Raw genomic sequence first — 17,736 nt, 5'->3', positions numbered from 1 at the left:
CATTAGGAACTTTGTTCTTGCTGTCCACTGTGCATGGAATGCTTTTTCCTGGACTTTCCATCACTAGCTCCTTGGAAGCATTTTAGTCTCAGTTGAAATGTCTCTTTCCCAGTGAAGCCTTCCTCACCACTTAGAACGTGCTTAGAATAAAAGTTATTGATAAATATGTTTTAATTAGTGTACGAGTGAAAGAAACTCTGTTAACCACTGCCTTCTTCTTGAAACTTTCCTGCTCACAGAGCAACATCTAGCAGACTAGGGACATACAAGAGAGAGCCAGAGGAAGGAGATGAAGGTGATAGGTTGTCCCTGTGCTTTGAAGAGAAATTCTTATTGTCACATGGAGACTCCGTGCTTGTGGGCTTGCCTTCCATGGTGGGCTTCTGTATAGCATCATCCGTCTCTGCTGCTTTCCTGCAGATTATCTCTGGGCCTTAAAAAGTTTGCCATCACAACTGGAGAGGGACAGGTGCTTAAAAATAAGCATAGACTTAAAAGAAATAATTATTTAGAAGTTTTACACCTTCAGCTTTTTCTTCTATCATATCCCTTCTTTGGCTTAACAGTAGACTCTGAATGTTTTTGCTTATTATCTCTGAAAGTAATTTTGAAAAAATAATATGTCCCTTCGCGAGTTTCTGAATTGACATCTAAAATTTTTACCTGAAGTTTAAATAATTGCCAAGGATGTAATTTTCAGTGAATCATAAATATTGACATTTCAAAATAAAACTGCTGCATTGTGATTTCAATGTATCCATTGAGATCTAGCAATTAGAATCTTGCCATCATATACTAAAAATATGAAAGAATGATTTATTTTTAAAAACTGGATATTTTACATTTTTTTGCAAAATTGTTATGCATGGGAAAAAAATATTGCACTTCCAACACTGTGCTTTCCCCTTATCAGAAATGTTTACAAGACAGGCAAAGCAAAGCACTTGGTTCTGCATTTCTCACAGAGATTTCACAGGAGTCAACGGTATTATAAGAAAGGAAGGAAGATGCTTCCATGGCTTTGATTTTTCAGAACCACGGACAGAGGTGTTCCTCAAACGTTATAGTCCTGCTGCTCTTAAACCCTGGATTTGAGCCCAATCCGGGGGTGATATCAAGGAGGAAAAAGTGGGCTGAAGTCACTGATGGAAGAGTAGTCTAGAGTGAAATGCTGACAACTCCTGAGTGAGCTGGAATCTGCATACTGTTGCCTTCCGTGTCTATTCCAGGCTGGACCATCTAAATGCTGATGAGTGTCTCCACTCTCCTGGCTGCGCTGAGGCTGGTCTTTCAGCTGTGGAATTTGTCAGAGCAGGGAGGAAGAGAACAGAGCACACCGACTTTCTAATTAAGATTTCCTAGGGCTACAATTTAAATTGGCTTTGTTTCCTCAACAAACACTAACGAACAGAGAGGCAAGAGTGGCCAATAGCTACTGGTTGGGAAATAAGGGGAGTTTGCAGTTGGATTAGCAAAGGACAAGCCATAGCCAGTTAATCGCGAGTAGGAAACAACCAGAGCTTAAGTGCAAAAGGATTTTAAATCCAGTGTAAGCTGGCTTTGTAGGCTTGCTAATGGAATTTGTGCAGTGCCCGAGACGGAGGGTCAGAGAAGAAATGGAGGCATGTCAAGATAATCATTTCAACAGTTTTTTTTCCTTTTCTACCCATCTGAACACTAAACTGATTTTTCAACCAGCCTGATTTGGGTAACATAATAATAAGTACTTATGTTAGAATGTGTTTAGGGGTTAAAAACACATCTATCTAGATGTCAGGCATACCTGGATTTAAGTTATTGATCTAACATTTGCTTCCCATATAACCTTGGGCAAGTTACTTGATTTCCCTAAAGCCCCAGCCCCGTCTAGTCCTTGTGGATGGCAGCCACAGGGTTGGGCAATGCATAGACCTCCTGGCTGTAGACGATGGCCAACCCTTTCCTCCTTTCATCTGAAAATGGGGACAATATCTTCCTCATGGCGACCTTGGGAGAGTTAAGTAGGTTACCGTGCATTAAGTGCTTAGCTTGGTTGCTGACATGGAGTAGGCATGCAATAACTATTGGTTGTTAGTATAGCTATGTGCCAAAAATTTTATAGGATTATAGAGTTTAATCCCCACAACTCTCCTATGAGGCAGACATTCCCCAAGTGCCTATAGCTAGTAACTGAAGCATCTAGGATTTAATTTAGGCAATCTAACTCCAGAGTCTGTGCTGTTAACTAGTATACCTTGAATAACACGTACATTTTTCTTCTTCCCTCTCTCCTTCTCTATCTATCTATCTATCTATCTATCTATCTATCTATCTATCTATGTCTATCTATCTATCTATCTATCTATCTATCTATCTATCTATCTATCTATCTGTCTGTCTGTCTGTCTATCTATCTGTTGTCTCTCTTTATTATTTATCTGTCTGTCTTTATCAATCATCTATCTTTCTATTGTCTGTCTATACACTCTATATACATATTTGTGTACATATAGTTAGCCCAATAATACAGAGAACAAAACAAAGCCTCAGCAAACTTAACAGACCCCAGAAAACAGAGCTCATTTTCTAGTCTAGAACTATCTGACTCCAAAACCTGTGCTGGGATTTGTTTTTTTTTTACTACATCAAGTTTATGATTAAAAGTAGTCAGCAATTTTTTTCAATGTAGTTACTTTAAATTTTACTACTAAGAAAGAAAAATATGAAAGCGTCAACCTCAACCATTTGTGCTCCTAGCAAGTAAGAAAGCATATTTTAATAAGAGGTATTGGAGCTGACTTTTGGGGATGGAGAGAATGTATTTTCAGGAATTAGGATGGTACACATATCACTCACACACTATCAAAGGCTTGGTTGCCTTCGTGTCTGGCTGCAGTGTCCTTCTCCCAGGCACAACCACAAGTATTACTGTTTTAAAGGCAATGCGCTGGCCTAGAGACAAGTGGCACTCAGGAAAAGTGTGACACGCCCTGCACATTTATATATAGACACTCTATGGAGCTGACACAATTATCTGCAGTAATAGAGGAGAGTTGGCAGCACATCCTATCCAAAACAGTAGGCAATCCTCAAATCATAACTCTCTAGCTCTGGAATGCATGGAATTCATTGGGATAATTTTGCATCTGATTAAGTTTCCTAATTAGGCTTCCCATAAACCAGCATGACCTCTTCAGCATTTCTTCCAGAATATATAAATCTCTCTGCAGTAGTTCTCAATAATTTGGGAGATGACTCCTGCTTGGCACCCTTTCCCATCTTTATGTCAGTTGGTCCAAGTCATTGCCTCTCTCCGTAAAGTCAATGTTGCACTCCACCCTGCTGTTCTCAACAGATGACCTTATTCCAACCCCACCAAGAAAATGGGGACTTGCTGCCATGATTTCTCTCAACTTCCTTCACATCCGTCTCCAAAAAACATACCTAAGCAAATGCATGTCATAGCTTTCCTGGAGACTCTCAATTTCAATTATTCTGTCTTGTTTTCCAGTAAACCTTAGAAATATACCTGGCAATGTCAATATTTTTGAACCCAAAGTAAATCTCCCTAGATTGTCTCTCTTTGACCCCAAGTGACACAAATTGCTCTGTGTTCAGATATTTGGTTAAAAAATGTGGGCACTAGTTCAAGATTATTGCTTTCCTTCCTGCTTAGAGGAAGAAGTGGTCCCCGCTCCTTTCCAAAATAAATCCTGAATCTTGTATCCTGGATCCAGCTTCCTTGTAGAAGGAAAGGCTATTCCTCACCCTCTGTTCTATTTTCAAGCTCTTCTTTACTGCTGGCTTCTTCCAGTAGCCTTCAAACATACTTTGGCGGTCTCCATACAAAAATGAAAACAAAGACAAAACAAACCAAAAAATTTCCAGAACTCAAACTTTCCCTCAAGTCACTCCCTGATTTCTTCTTCTCTTTAGTTACTATTATTAGTCTTTATCTTTCACTCATTATCCAAGTGGCAGAAGTTGTGTTTTCGCTTTCTCTTTCCACTGAAAGCATACTTGTAAGGAGACCAATAACCTCTATCAAAACATTTTTTTCACACTTTATTGTTATTTTTTTTTCTTTGGTAAGGAAGATAAGCCCTGAGCTAACATCTGTGTCCAATCCTTCCTTTCTGTTGAGGAAAATTGGCCCTGGGCTAACGTCTATGCCCATCTTCCTCTACTTTATATGTGGAATGCCTGCTACAGCATGGCTTGATAAGCGGTGGGTATGTCCGCACCCAGCGTCCGAACCTGTGAACCCTGGGCTGCTGAAGTGGAGCTCGTGAACGTCACCACTATGCCACCGGACCAGCCCCACACTGTATTGTTATTGTTTTATGTCTATTTTGTCCCATTAGACTGTTTTTAGAGATCAAAAAGACTTATTAATTCTGTGTTCCAGCATTTAACAGAGGGCCTAGCATATAGTCACTTCTCAACTAACGTTTATAGAATGAATGAGCTCTGCCGAATCCAATGGGTCCTCTTCATTGTCACTCTAAAAGTCTTCTCAGATGCATTTCCTGCTGCTGTCTATCCATCCTTCTTGAAATTCTCTCATACTCTGGATTCTAGGATGTAGCGTCTCTTTTTCTAGTCTCACCTCAACCTGCTCCTGGAAGGAATGGATAGGATCTTATTCATTCTTGTATCCCTAGTGTCTTACCCAAGGTCATAATAAATTGAATGGATTAGAATGGGTGAATCACACTGGATATGTAAGAATTTCCTGTACTCCGCTTTCACTCCAAAGAAGGTATTACCTAAATAGTTTTTTGATTCCCAGAAATATCAGGTCTCTCCAGTATGTGGTAGTTTGAACTCTGCTTTATTTATACCCATGGATTATAAGACACTTGCTGCTAGTAAGTATGGAATACTTTCTTTGTATTTAACCTTAAAATTTTTTTTGAAATAAGTGGCCTAAAGAAAATTTCAACTAAGAAATCTGATTGAATATCAAGTGTGCCTTATCTGTTTTGCAAGAAGAAGCAATAAATGTGCCCAAAGCTACCTGCAAGATGAGTGGATAATATGAAATTAAAAGCTAGACTTATTGCCCCAAAGACTATGGGATAGATTGATTACAAAAATTGCCTCAATTCTTTATGCTTCCTGTATGCGTGCCCTTTGTAATGTGATTTTTCAGTGACACACTCCCACCCCCTTGAATCTCAGCTGGCTTTATGACCTGCTTTGGCCAATTGAATATGGTGGAAGAGACTGTGTGCCAATTTCCAATTTCAGCCTAGGGCTCAAGAGGCCTGGCAGGCTTCCACTTATTCTCTTAGAACCCCACTATCTCCACATGAACAAAGCTGTGCCATCCCATTGGAGAAGGAGAGATCAGGTGAGGTGGAGATGAATCACTCCAGCTGAGACCATCCTAAACTAGCCAACCCCCAGCCAACTGACCAGCTGACTACAGACATATGAGTGAGACCAGCCAAGATCAGCCAAGTACACCTCAGCCCAGTCCAGCTGCACCACCCAGTGGACCCACAGATTTATGAACTAAATACATACTTGCCGTTATAAGACACTGTGTTTTGGGGATGGTTAGCATTTCTAGTCAAAGGAAAAGACTGGGTCACAAATGTCTGAGCTAGTTGATTGTCTTGATTGACTTTGTTAAAAACAGCTTTGTTGAAATACAGTTCACATACCATACAATTCATCTTTTTAAAGTGTACAATTCAAGAGGTTTTAGTGTATTCAGAGTTGTATACCCATCATCAAATCAATTTTAGAATATTTTTATAGCACCTCAAAGAAACCTGGTAGCTATTAGCAGTCATACCCAACTTCCCATCACTCCCTTCCCCCAGCCCTTGGCAACAATTGATCTACTTTCTATAGATTTGCCTATTATGGAGATATCATATAAATGGAATCAAAAAATATGTGATCGTTTGTGACTTCTTTCACTTAGCATAATGTTTCCAAGGTTCATCCATGTTGTAGCATCTATCAGTACTGAATTTCTTTTTATTACCAAATAATATTTCATGATATGGGTATACTACATTTTATTTATTCATTCATTGGAAGATGGATATTTGGATGATTTCCACTTTTTGGCTATTCTGATTAATGCTGCCGTGACCATTTGTGTACTTATTTTTGTGTGTACACATGCTTTCATTTCTTTTGTGTACATATCAGGGGGAGGAATTGTTCGGTCATATTGTAACTCTGTGTTTAACTTTTTGAAGAACTGCCAGACTGTTTTCGCCGTGGCTGCACCATCTTTCATCCCACCAGCAGTGTCTGAGGGCTCTAATTTCTCCACATCCTCACCAACACTTGTTATTATCTGTCTTCTTGATTATAGTCATCCTAATGGGTATGAAGTGGTATCTTACTGTGGTTTTAATTTGCAATTCTCTGATTGCTAATACTGTTGAGACTTTTTCATGTGTTCACTGGGTCTGTTTGTATATCTTCTTTGGAGAAATGTCTATTTAGATCCTTTGCCCATTTTTAATTGGATTATTTGTCTTTTTATTATTGAGTTGTATCTTGATTAATATTTACTGCGTGAAAAGCAGAATTTCAGTTGAAATGCATTTACCCAGTATCTTTGAGTATACCTTGACTTAGTTTAGTGATTCCCAACGTGACTGACCATCAGATATATTTTGGGAAGCCTTTTAAAAACAGAACATCTTGGGTCCTACCCTTGGAAATTTCAATCTAGGAGGGATGGGGAAAGTTCAGGAATTTGTATTTAAACCACAGTGCCCAGTTGATACTACCAATCAGCCAATTATAGAATCACTGTGTGGCCCATATATTCCTAGGTGAAGTGAGTTGAGACATAAGAGGACTTACTTAGATATCATAGATCAATATTGGGGAAATTAAGGCTTCCAACTCTTGCATCTAGTATATTCTTTTCAACATGTAAGAAGGCTTAATAAATGCTGTGTTTGGATAGCGGCAGTGGGCAGAGGATGCACAAGATCCAGCTGTAACACTTTTGAAAAACACAAACTCTGCGTTCTGCAGATTGTAACTCACAAGCCCCAGAGGACTAAATTAACAAGAACTCAAAGGAAAAAACAAGTACTTACTGTCCCCTGCTATGTGCAATAGCAGTGGTCCAAATAGACACCCAACTGGGAGATGTGGAAGGATAGAGGGAAAAAGGTATTGAGTGATTGTGGGGGGAACAATAATGCTAGAGATGGGAAGCAGTGGAATGTTCTTGAACATATAAAGTCAGGGTATGGGCACCGCTTAAGCATCATCAGCTTCCACATTCCAGATTCTAATTCTGGGAGGAAAGCTCTGTCAGAGTCCCTATGATCAAAGGGCTGGGAAGGACACCTTTTTGGTTTAGGCACAATTACCTGCAAGTAATAAATATATTTTTTATTTTCACTTTGCAAAATTTGTTACAAACAGATTTGTAGCAGAGTTAATTATGTAACCAGTCCCTTTAAAACAAGCTATAAATTTGTATGTAAGCTGTGGTCATAATCTGCTTAAATAAGGATAGAAAAAAGCCTAGAAGGAAGTAAACCATAAGACTAACCTTCTCTACATTCCGATTTTCCCAAAATAAGCATAAATTGTTTTTTTAAAAAAAAATTAGCATATTTCTTTCTTGAGGTGTGTAATGCATTTAGATTTAAGTGCACAAAATCAAAAACCAGGCTGCCTGGGTTTAAATTCCAGTTCTGCTACTTATTAGCTGTGTGAAATTGGGAAAATTGGTACCTCCTCTGTATCTTAGTTTCATCATCTCTAAGATAAGCATCATAATAGGATATTCCTTGTAGAGTTGATGTGAGGATTAAATGAGTTAGTCTATTTAAAGTATTTACTATGTGTACCTGGCATTTAGTAAACACTATAGAAGTGTTTGATATTATTGTTATTATGGTTTTAATTTTGTTGATTTTGGACTGATTCATTCAGATATTCATTGGGCATCTTCCATGTGCCAAGGTCTGTGCTACCAGCGTTAACAGTACAGAGATAAGAAGATGGGGGTCCTTGTTCTCAAGCTCATGGAAGTTCCGATAGAAAGCCACTCTCGCTTCATCCTTCACTTTGGTGGAGTGTTCACAGCTTATGATAAGTCTGGAGGACCCACAGGGCTGGTGGTGTGCACATTTCCTGCGTACAACTTTTTCTGTTTCTATTCCTCATTGTTCACTTACAATAGCACCTTCCATTCATTGCTCGCTTATCACCTGCCAGGCACCGTGCTGAGTGTCTTCCAGACATCAGGGTATTTGCTGACCCTTCAGGGTTAATATTCTTTTTTCAAAAAATTATTTTATTGAGGTCATATTGGCTTATAACATTGTGTAAATTTCAGGTGTACATTATTATATACCAGCTTCTGTATAGACTGCATCATGTTCACTACCACTAGTCTAGTTTTTATCCGTCACCATACATATGCGTCCCTTTACCCCTTTTGGCCTCCCCCACCCCCTTCCCCTCTGGTAACCACTAATCTGTTCTCCTTATCCATGTGTTTATCTTCCACATATGAGTGAAATCATACGGTGTTTGTCTTTCTCTGTCTGGCTTATTTTGCTTAACATAATACCCTCAAGGTCCATCCATGTTGTTGCAAATGGGACAATTTTGTCTCTTTTATGGCTGAACGGTATTCTGTTGTATATGTATACCACATCTTCTTTATCCATTCATCTGTTGATGGGCACTTGGGTTGCTTCCACGTCTTTGCTATTGTGAATAATGCAGCAATGAACATAGAGGTGCATAAATCTCTTTGCATTGTTGATTTCATGTTCTTTGGATAAATACTCAGTAGTGGGATAGCTGGATCATCAGGGTTAATATTCTAATTTCCATTCTACAGATGAGGAAAACAAGTTCCTGAAAGGTCAAGTAATCTGGCCAAGATCATATTGCTACTGCGTCCACAAAGCAGGTGCTTCTGATGACTACGTGATTTTTCCTCTTAAGTTTCAGTTTATGCCAATTGGAATAAGCATTTTTGTCAACCTCTCTAGCAGTAGCTCCGCATGGACTTGCTATTGGGTTTCACATGGAACCAGACTTGGAGAGGAGGGTGTGAAGGTTGAGGAAATGTCTGAGTCAGAGGAAAGCATGCATCAAATGACTCATCAGGTTGCAGTCGCAGAAATGTAGTCAAAATTTCCCACTAACAGCATCAAATCTTGAAAAATCAGAGTCCTGGGTCTTTCAAACGCTTCCCACCCCCAAACTCCAAAGTAATAAACTATTCAGATAAAACTCAGTATTCTTCTAGGTATGAGGCAGAACATTCCTTTTTGTAGGAAGTATGTACTGGGGCTTTTTGAAGAGACATGGCCCTCTAGAGCCATCTCAAATTTAATTTGCCCCACACTGGGAGATAAATATTATTTCTGATGTTGATGATTAACTCTAGCCAAGCTAGTGTTCCTGGCCAACCCACCATCCCTGTGCTTTGGAAGATTGCTGTGTGCCTCACTAGCTTCCAGAACACAAAGGGTTAACACCACAGCTTAAGTGGGTTGTTGAAAACAAACTGGTCTTTGTTTTGTAGTCTGTTGAATTTAAATTTGGAGAAGGTGATGAGGAAGAGCTTCTGTTTGCTGCTCTGTCAGTGCATTTGGTACATATATTTAACACCAGTAGAAGTGTTTAACCCCCGACACTATATATGCTGTATTTTGGCTATTGTTATTGCCATGGTAACACTTTGGAAACTGTAAGGTAACAAACGAAAAAGGACTGATTCACAGGGTTGATTCCACCAAAAGGTCTTTGGACCTTTTTATATGTTAATTATTGAGTTCATTTGGTATTTTCTTTGCATTCTTATAAGGTCTGAGGAGCAGAACCCCTAATTCTCTGTACTCCTTAGCCTGGTCTGAGCCCCTGGGAAAATTGTGTTATAGGAATTATCTTTTGTTGTCTCTCTCTCCTGTACTCGATCTGTTCATATCAAGGTTCATTCTTTTGTCTGTCTATCATTCTTGTGGATTTGGAAAGTGGTCTGGCATTAGCTGGTAAAAACTTAAGGTTTTAGTTTTATAGTAAGACTTGATTAAAATACTGTTTATAGTGGATTTTCAGGTGGAATGGCAGGTCAAGAAGATATTATAGTTACTTGATTTGTAGTTAATAAAAAAAAGGTTGAACATTGGGCTCTGTCATCTATGGTGATTGAACGTTGTTTTGGTGAATCAAATTTGAAAATGTAAACGTGATGTTTATAAAATCAGTAGTGATCATGGTTTCAGGTTATGATAGATTAACACTCCAAGGTTTCTGGAGTCCAGCTGTAGGCACAGTGAGGTTGGAAGGGAGAGTGCCTGCTGAGTCTTGAGCATCTACCAAACCAACCCCAGGTTTCCAGGTGGAACATTAGTGTCTTTTTATCTTGTTCCAGTAATGTAACTGAAGACCAAAGTCTTCAGGAGCGGGAAAGCAGGTTGAAGAAAGAGAGTTGAAAAGAACTCGTCTAACCCAGTAACTATTTCCTGTTTTATCACCTTTAAGAGAGACGCATTTGTTTATTCTCTCAAATATCTTCTGAAAAATAGTAGATTCACAGAGTGAGGCTATGTTACTGGCCCAAGGTTCCACAGCTAGTAGTTGGTAGGGCTGGATCTGAATCCAGGCAATCTAGTAACTGAAATAAGATGTTGAGATTAGGAGGAAAGTTATTGCAATTAGATAACACACTTAGGGAAATGGTGGACCTGTTCATCACTGTAAATATATTTAATAAAACACAGTTTCTGGTGTTCCAGATAATATCATGGAGACAATCCCAAATAGAAAATGTTAGAGCTGGATAGACAGTCCCAGAGCATCTAACTCAATTACTTCATTTCATAGATTAAAACAAAAAAAAGCGGGGAGGCAGAGAGGAGACGTGATCTACCAAAGACCCCTCCCTTCAAATAATAAGATGCAGAGATGGAAGTTTCCCATCTCCCAGTGCAGTGGATCTTCCTCCATTCATAATGTAACCCAAAAAGGCTTCCAGAGGCCAACACAGGAAATAATTTAAACATAATTCGGAAGCTGAAAGTATTTTAGAATATGCATACTGCAAAGATCCTTGGATACAAATTTGGGGTCACTTGCTTGGGAGAATATTGAAGAGCTGACATAATGCTTCTCTATGGAATGTGAGGAAAAAATATGAGTTATAGTTTGTCTAAAACAGAGCTGAGCTGCTTTACATCCATACTTATCATCCATCCATCCATCCATCCATCCATCCATCCATCCATCCATCCATTCACCCACCCACCTGTCCAACCATCCATTCATCTCCTAAATTCTTTCCTTTCCCTCTCCTTCTACATCCCACCAATTACCAAGTTCTGTATGGTAGTTTTCACCTCTTTAATATCTTTGGCACCTACTGTCTTACCTCCATCATCACTGCTTCCACCTACAGGCCCCAGCCCCAGGAAGGGCAGCGTCTCCCTTCCCCTGATCATCTACCACATCCTAACTGGTCTTCTGCCTCCAGCCTGACTATCTGCAAGTGTGATCATGTGATTCCCTTGCTTAAAATCCTTCTAGACTTCACCATAGTTTTCAAAATAATGCTGATGTCCTTTGTTTAGCACAGTAGGCTCTCCATGATCTTCCACACCCAAGTTCTTTATTTTCTCTAACTGTCCCTGCCGTCCATCTCCACCTCTTCCTATAAATTTAGGACATGTTTGATACACATGCGCTATCAATAAATATTTGCTGAATGGGTGAATGGATAGCCACACCAATCCACTTGCCCTTCTATGACCATATCATTGTCTCAAGGCTTTAATAACAATAATAGAGGTAATAGTAAAATAAGCTCACTAATTTGAGTGCTTGTATTAGACCAGAAACTATATGGATCATCTCATACAATCTTCTCAACACCCACAAAGCGGGTTCTACTATCTTCCCTTTTTACAGATGGGGGAACCGAGACAACTAGTAAATTTAATACCCAGCCAGGAAGTGAGAAGCTGGATTTATGTCTCAGCCCTCTGACTTTAGAGCCACCAGTGTTCTTAATCATTATGCTAGCTCCATCCCTTAGAAAATGCTGTTCCCAGTACCTGAAGTCCCAATCCCCCTTTTGATCTGGTCCAGCAAACTCTTACTTATCTTTTAAATCCCAGGTCAAACATTATCTCCCAGGACCCCCCTATGTCTTGCGTCTGCTTTAGTCTACACTAGATTCCTCTCTTCCGTTTTTCCAAACACCAACTTTCCAGAGGCAGCAAAACCCCATATAATAGGCCGATATGGTCCGATCTCCTCATTTTACAGATAAGTAAACGGAGGCTCAGAGCAGGGAAAGGATTAGCCCATGAACACATATTTGGCAAGAAGTAGACTCAGGACTAAAACCCAAGTGTCCTAAAGCTCAGTGCACTTCACCAAGGCCCAGGACTTCTCTCTCTTCTTGCTGACTTTCATAACAGTCAGTAAAATGCTTCCTTCATGTAGTAGCTGTGTGACTTTGGGAAAGATGCTTAATCTCTCTGAGCCTCACTTTCCTCATTGGAAATTGCACACAAGCGTATTGTTTATACAAAGGTTTGTTGTGAGAATTAATTGAGAGAATTTGTGTAAGGTGTTTAGTAAAGTTGTTGGCACATATATGAGTCTACCATTTTGCACAACTCCAACGGCCCCATTACCATTAAGTTCCTAGATGATTATCCCGTTCAATAAATATTACTTATTTTCATTGTTTTTATTTTCTAAGATGCTCTGACTCCCATTTTACCTTCTTGCCCAGGTTTTTTCCCTGTGGCTTCTTGTCCCCCATATGAACACTGGAAGCCTTGTGAACTGGTAGAGCTATTTAAGACTCTACACCCCTGAGTTCTGACCAGCAGCCTGGTGAGAACACCAATCAAACCAGTGTTTCCACCCTTCACCCTGGGGTTACTCAGCAAAACTGATCCGGACTTTCTAACCCATGCGTATTCGCTGTATAACTACGGACTGGAAAAGTAAGTGGAAATTCAGCAACCCTGAACTAATGAAAGAAATATAGTGTCAGATGACTTTCAAATTTAAAGGGCAAATGCCATTTTGGAGAAAGGTCTCTTTGTAAGGTTGTTCTTTCGTTCAGAACAGCACGCAGATCCAATCATCTGGAAAGTCTACAGAGAAGTATTGGGTATGAGGGTGCTGTCCTTAGATTTGGGGGTTATGAAGCATTTGTGCTTCAGGAGTGGCAATATTAGGGACCTGTATCCAAAATGAGTTGTGGATTGGAATGGGGGGCTGTGATGATTAGCTGCTGCAACTGGAAAGCACATGGTCTCAGACTAGACGTGGGCTCAATCCCAATTCCCCACTTTCTGCTTGTGTCCTGTTGAACAAATGAGTTTCTCCAAGCCTCAGGATCCTCATCCATAAAACGGTAATATTAACAATACCTATAGCAGAGGATTGTTCACTCATTTACAGGAAACTTTACCAAGCACCTACTCTGAAACTATTCTAGGCATTTGAGTGACATCATTGAACAAAACAATATGAAGAATCAAACGAGATAATATAAGGCAAACACATCACTCAGTGCCTGGAATACAGTAAAGTACTCAACAAGTGACAGCTATTTGTATCACATTTTCTTATTCATTAAACAGAACCATGATGTGCACTCTGTTTTGAAGGCTGTCTTTTGCCCACGAGTGATATGCAGAATCTTTATAACTTTAATATTTGCCAGATCCATTGAACTAGGATATGGGGGAAGTGCGTAGAATCAGGCACTAAGATGCTCAGCTGAGGGCCACACAATGTCAATAGCTCTCGAGGACATGACAGAAGGATGTCTCCTGAGACACACTTATCTAAATTAGGGATGATGTTCTCAATGGCAGGCTCATTTCTTCCATCTCTCAATATAATGTTTTCCACATCCTTTCTACAGGCTGTGTCGGGGGACGGCTGAAATGGGACCAGAAACAGTGTAAAGAAAGGGGTTTTTCTCATTCTTTTTATCAATCTTGTTCAAAATGTTCATTTTCTAGACTATATGTTGGGATTGTAAATTCCACAATTTATGTATTCCCATGATACCTTGGTGAAGACAAGTTTCTCTAGGTCCCTAAGGGCTGCGCCTCTCTGAAGGAAATCATGGTGTCAGAGACAGCATGAAACACACCAAACATACATCTTGGAATTACACTGCAAGACGATGGAGCAGAGGACTCATATTGAGCATGTTCCAAGTATCAGACAATGTGCTAGAGGCTGGGATAAGAGGCCAATGAGACAGACCTGGTGTCTGCCCTCAGGGAACCCCCGGTCAGGTGCAAGCAGGCATAGGGAGGAAACCACTTTAGATGGCAGTCAAGGAAAACTCTTTGAACTGGGGCTTTTCTAGCTGAGACCTGAGGACCAAAAAGAAGCAACGTGAAGAACAGAGGAAGAAGTTACCACAGGAGAAGATGGTATGGGCAAAGCCCCAAGGAAGGACTTTAGTATACCAAGGACATGGTATTTTCTAAGAACCGAGAGGATTCCACAGTCGCTGGAGCAGGCAGAAAGCAAGAGAGAGAAAAAAGAGCTGGTGTGCAGGAGGCAGGTGGGCTGTGGGAAAGAGTTTGAGTCTTAGTACAGGTCAAAGGGAAGTCTCTGGAAGATTAAAAAAATATAAAAAACATTTTTGAAATAATTTTAGATTTAGAGTTATGAAGATAATACAGAGCGTTTCCATATACCATTTGCAGAGTTTCCCACTAATGTTGACATCTTTCATAACCATGGTCCATTTATCAGAACCTAGAATTAACACTAGTACAATACGATTAACTCAACCCCAGATCACTGGAGGATTCTAAGCAGGGAGATGACTTAATGTGGTATAAGAAGATGGCCTGGGCTACATGTGGGAATGAATCAGAGTGAATGGGACTGGAAATGGAGGACCAGTGAGAAAGCCTTGGCAGTGAGAGAAGTGAGAGGTGGTGGAGTGTGATAATGGCAATAAGGATGGAGAAAATCAAAGGGTTTGGGACTTAGAGTTGGATGGGGAACAAGTTGGGGGTGAAGGAAAGGAAGACAAAAATGTCTCCTAAACATATAGCCTAAGAGGTAGGGTGGATGCCAGTGATATTGACTGAGATGGGGAGGAATGCAAGGGTGAGAGAGCTTCAGGGACAAACCAAGGCTTCCATGTTGAACGTGTTAATGTGAGATGCCTGGAATTTTGTAACATTCTATATAAATATAATTTATCATTCTTACCACTGGAAGAGAGCCTAGATGAGGGGCATATTTGGATTGAACACATCTCTCCAGCTCCTAATGTTTACTCTTTTAATGAGAAGGAATCAATAGTATTAAATATTGTTGAAAAGTCAGGTCCTAGACTGGATCCCCAAGTTCAATTAATAGGATGGGTTTTGGCCATGGAAAAGATACTTCAGTATGGCAAATATTTGAAGAGAGGAGCTCTCTGGATTGCACTCTGAAAAGTGAAATTAAACAATGATTCACAAATCACAGTCTTGGAGGCAAGCCCCCAGCCAGACTGAACCTTGGGCTCTGTGTCCTGTTGGCTGGGTACTGCTGGGCTCAGTTTCCTTATCCGTAAAGTGCGGACAAGACATCTTTTAGGGCCGTTATGCCCATTACCTGATTGGATGTTTATGAAGTGCTTGGTACAGTGCTTGGCATATAAACATTGGCTCCTTTTTTTCCCCTTCTAAGCAGGTTTCCTTGGTTAACAAAACTATTTTTTGCATTTTAAAAACACTTTATAATTTTCAAAGTGCTTACATGCACAGTCTTAGAGACTAGTCTAATTTTCTCAGAAATCAGAATGAAATGAAAGTGTTTTTTTTCTCTTCAAAGTAGGAGAAGTTCAGAACACAGTTAATTAAGTGATCTGAATTGACTTCATTTAGTACAGCATCAAGGGCTCTCAGCATGGGCTGATATCCTTGACCATCACATTAACCTGCACAGTCTCAGAATCTAATGATCCCAACACTTCGCCACCCAGGCATCTGAGTGTCCTTGCTGATCTTTTGCAGTGAACTCTCCTGATTTATTTCATCGTCAATTAGTGGCTTCTCACCCACTCCGGGCAGAACTCTGTGCAAGGAGTGTTCCATGATCCCCACTCAGCCTTTATTCCGTGGCAAGCTGTTGTAGGACCGCTGTCACTGCCCCAGGGCTTTGGCGCTACTTTACCTTCAGCTGGGTCCTCTCTGCCTCTCCACTCTTCTCTGCCCTTCCTCCTGGACCATCAAAGGTCAAAGCTGTGCAGGTCCGCCTTGCCACACATTCACACCTTGTCTTGTTCCTTCCTTAGGAAGTCGATGCTTGCTAGACTCTTCTTGTCTCTGGAGCACACATTTCCACTCTGCCTCGTTCTTGAGCACTTGACATTCCTCTTAAATTGGCTGAAAAATTGGAGGCCATTTTATCAGAGTTTCCTCAACCACGTGCATCCCATCATTCATTCATTGACTTAATATCCGTTGCATCATTCATTCAGTCACTCATTTATTCACTAACCTGCCTCTCTCCCTTCATTCTATCTTTCCCTCTCATTCTCTTCTTCCTGCAGGAGGCCAGCAGTGTCTTTAGAGCAACAGTTATTGAAAGTGAAGGGCGGATGGTTTGTGGCTGGTATTTCTGGGTTGGGTACTGTTATCACCTGAATGTTTGTGTCCCCTCCAAGTTCATATGTTGAAACCATACCCCCAAAGTGATGGTATGAGGAGGTGCGGTCGTTGGGAGGTGAGTAGGATTAGATGAGGTCATGAGAGTGGAGCCCTCATGAATGGGATTAGTGCCCTTATGAGAATCACTAGAGAGTTTGCTTCCTGTCTGCTCCCTGCCATGTGAGGATACAAGAATTTGGCAGTCTGCAACCCAAAAGAGGGCTCTTATTAGAAGCCGACCTGCTGGCACCCTGATCTTGGACTTCCAGCCTTTAGAACTGCGAGAAATAAATTTCTGTTGTTTATAAGCCACCCGGTTTTTGATATTTTGTTATACCAGTCCAAGCTGATTAAGAGAGGTACACAGCAATGAATCCCTAAGGGCTGAGGTTCATTCCTTCAGTTGCTGCACTACCCCCTGCCCCCATCCAGCAAGTACAATCATTATCTAAAGTAGAGTTGACTAGGCTCCAATAATGGGGCCTCAGAAATCATCTTATACATCCCATCCCACATCATAGATGAGGAAATGGAGGCCCCGAAGGATGAGCTGGCTCCTTGATGGTGGCAATGTGACACAGTGAAAGGTACCTGTTCATAGAGTCAGGCAGACAGGTATTAAATTCTTGCTCTGCCAACTCCTAGCTGCGTGTCATTAGGCAAGTGACATCTTCTCTCTGAGCCTCTTTTCTCATTTAAAAATGGGATCATAGTTCCTTCCTTGCAGAGTTGTTGTGAAGATTTAAAAGAGTATGCGTAAAGAGCCTAGCTCATTTCCTTACGTATAGTAGTTGCACAATAAATAGTGGCTATTATTAGGTCAGACCCAAACCCAGGAACCCAAATTCTTAGTCCAGCACTTTTCCCTCACTGAGTGGACCCATACTCACTCTATAAGGTCTAGCTCTAAGGCCTTCTTTTCTGCGAAGGATTTTTGTACCTCCCCCTCAGAGTTAATCGCACCCTTCTTTGTGGCTCACAGGGTTTTCCTTTTGCCACTTTTGGGCAGTCATTCCTGCCTTGTATTACGAGTACTATATACCCCTCTGTCTCCTCTCGTAGGTTGCATTGCTTGAAGGCAGAGCAGTGTCTACTGATTTTT

The sequence above is a fragment of the Ceratotherium simum genome, chromosome 25 (genome assembly GCF_057802395.1).
Source record: "Ceratotherium simum simum isolate JZ-2026a chromosome 25, ASM5780239v1, whole genome shotgun sequence".
Classification (NCBI taxonomy): Eukaryota; Metazoa; Chordata; class Mammalia; order Perissodactyla; family Rhinocerotidae; genus Ceratotherium; species Ceratotherium simum.
The sequence above is the reverse complement of the archived record's forward strand: the minus strand, read 5'-3'. Positions refer to the sequence as shown.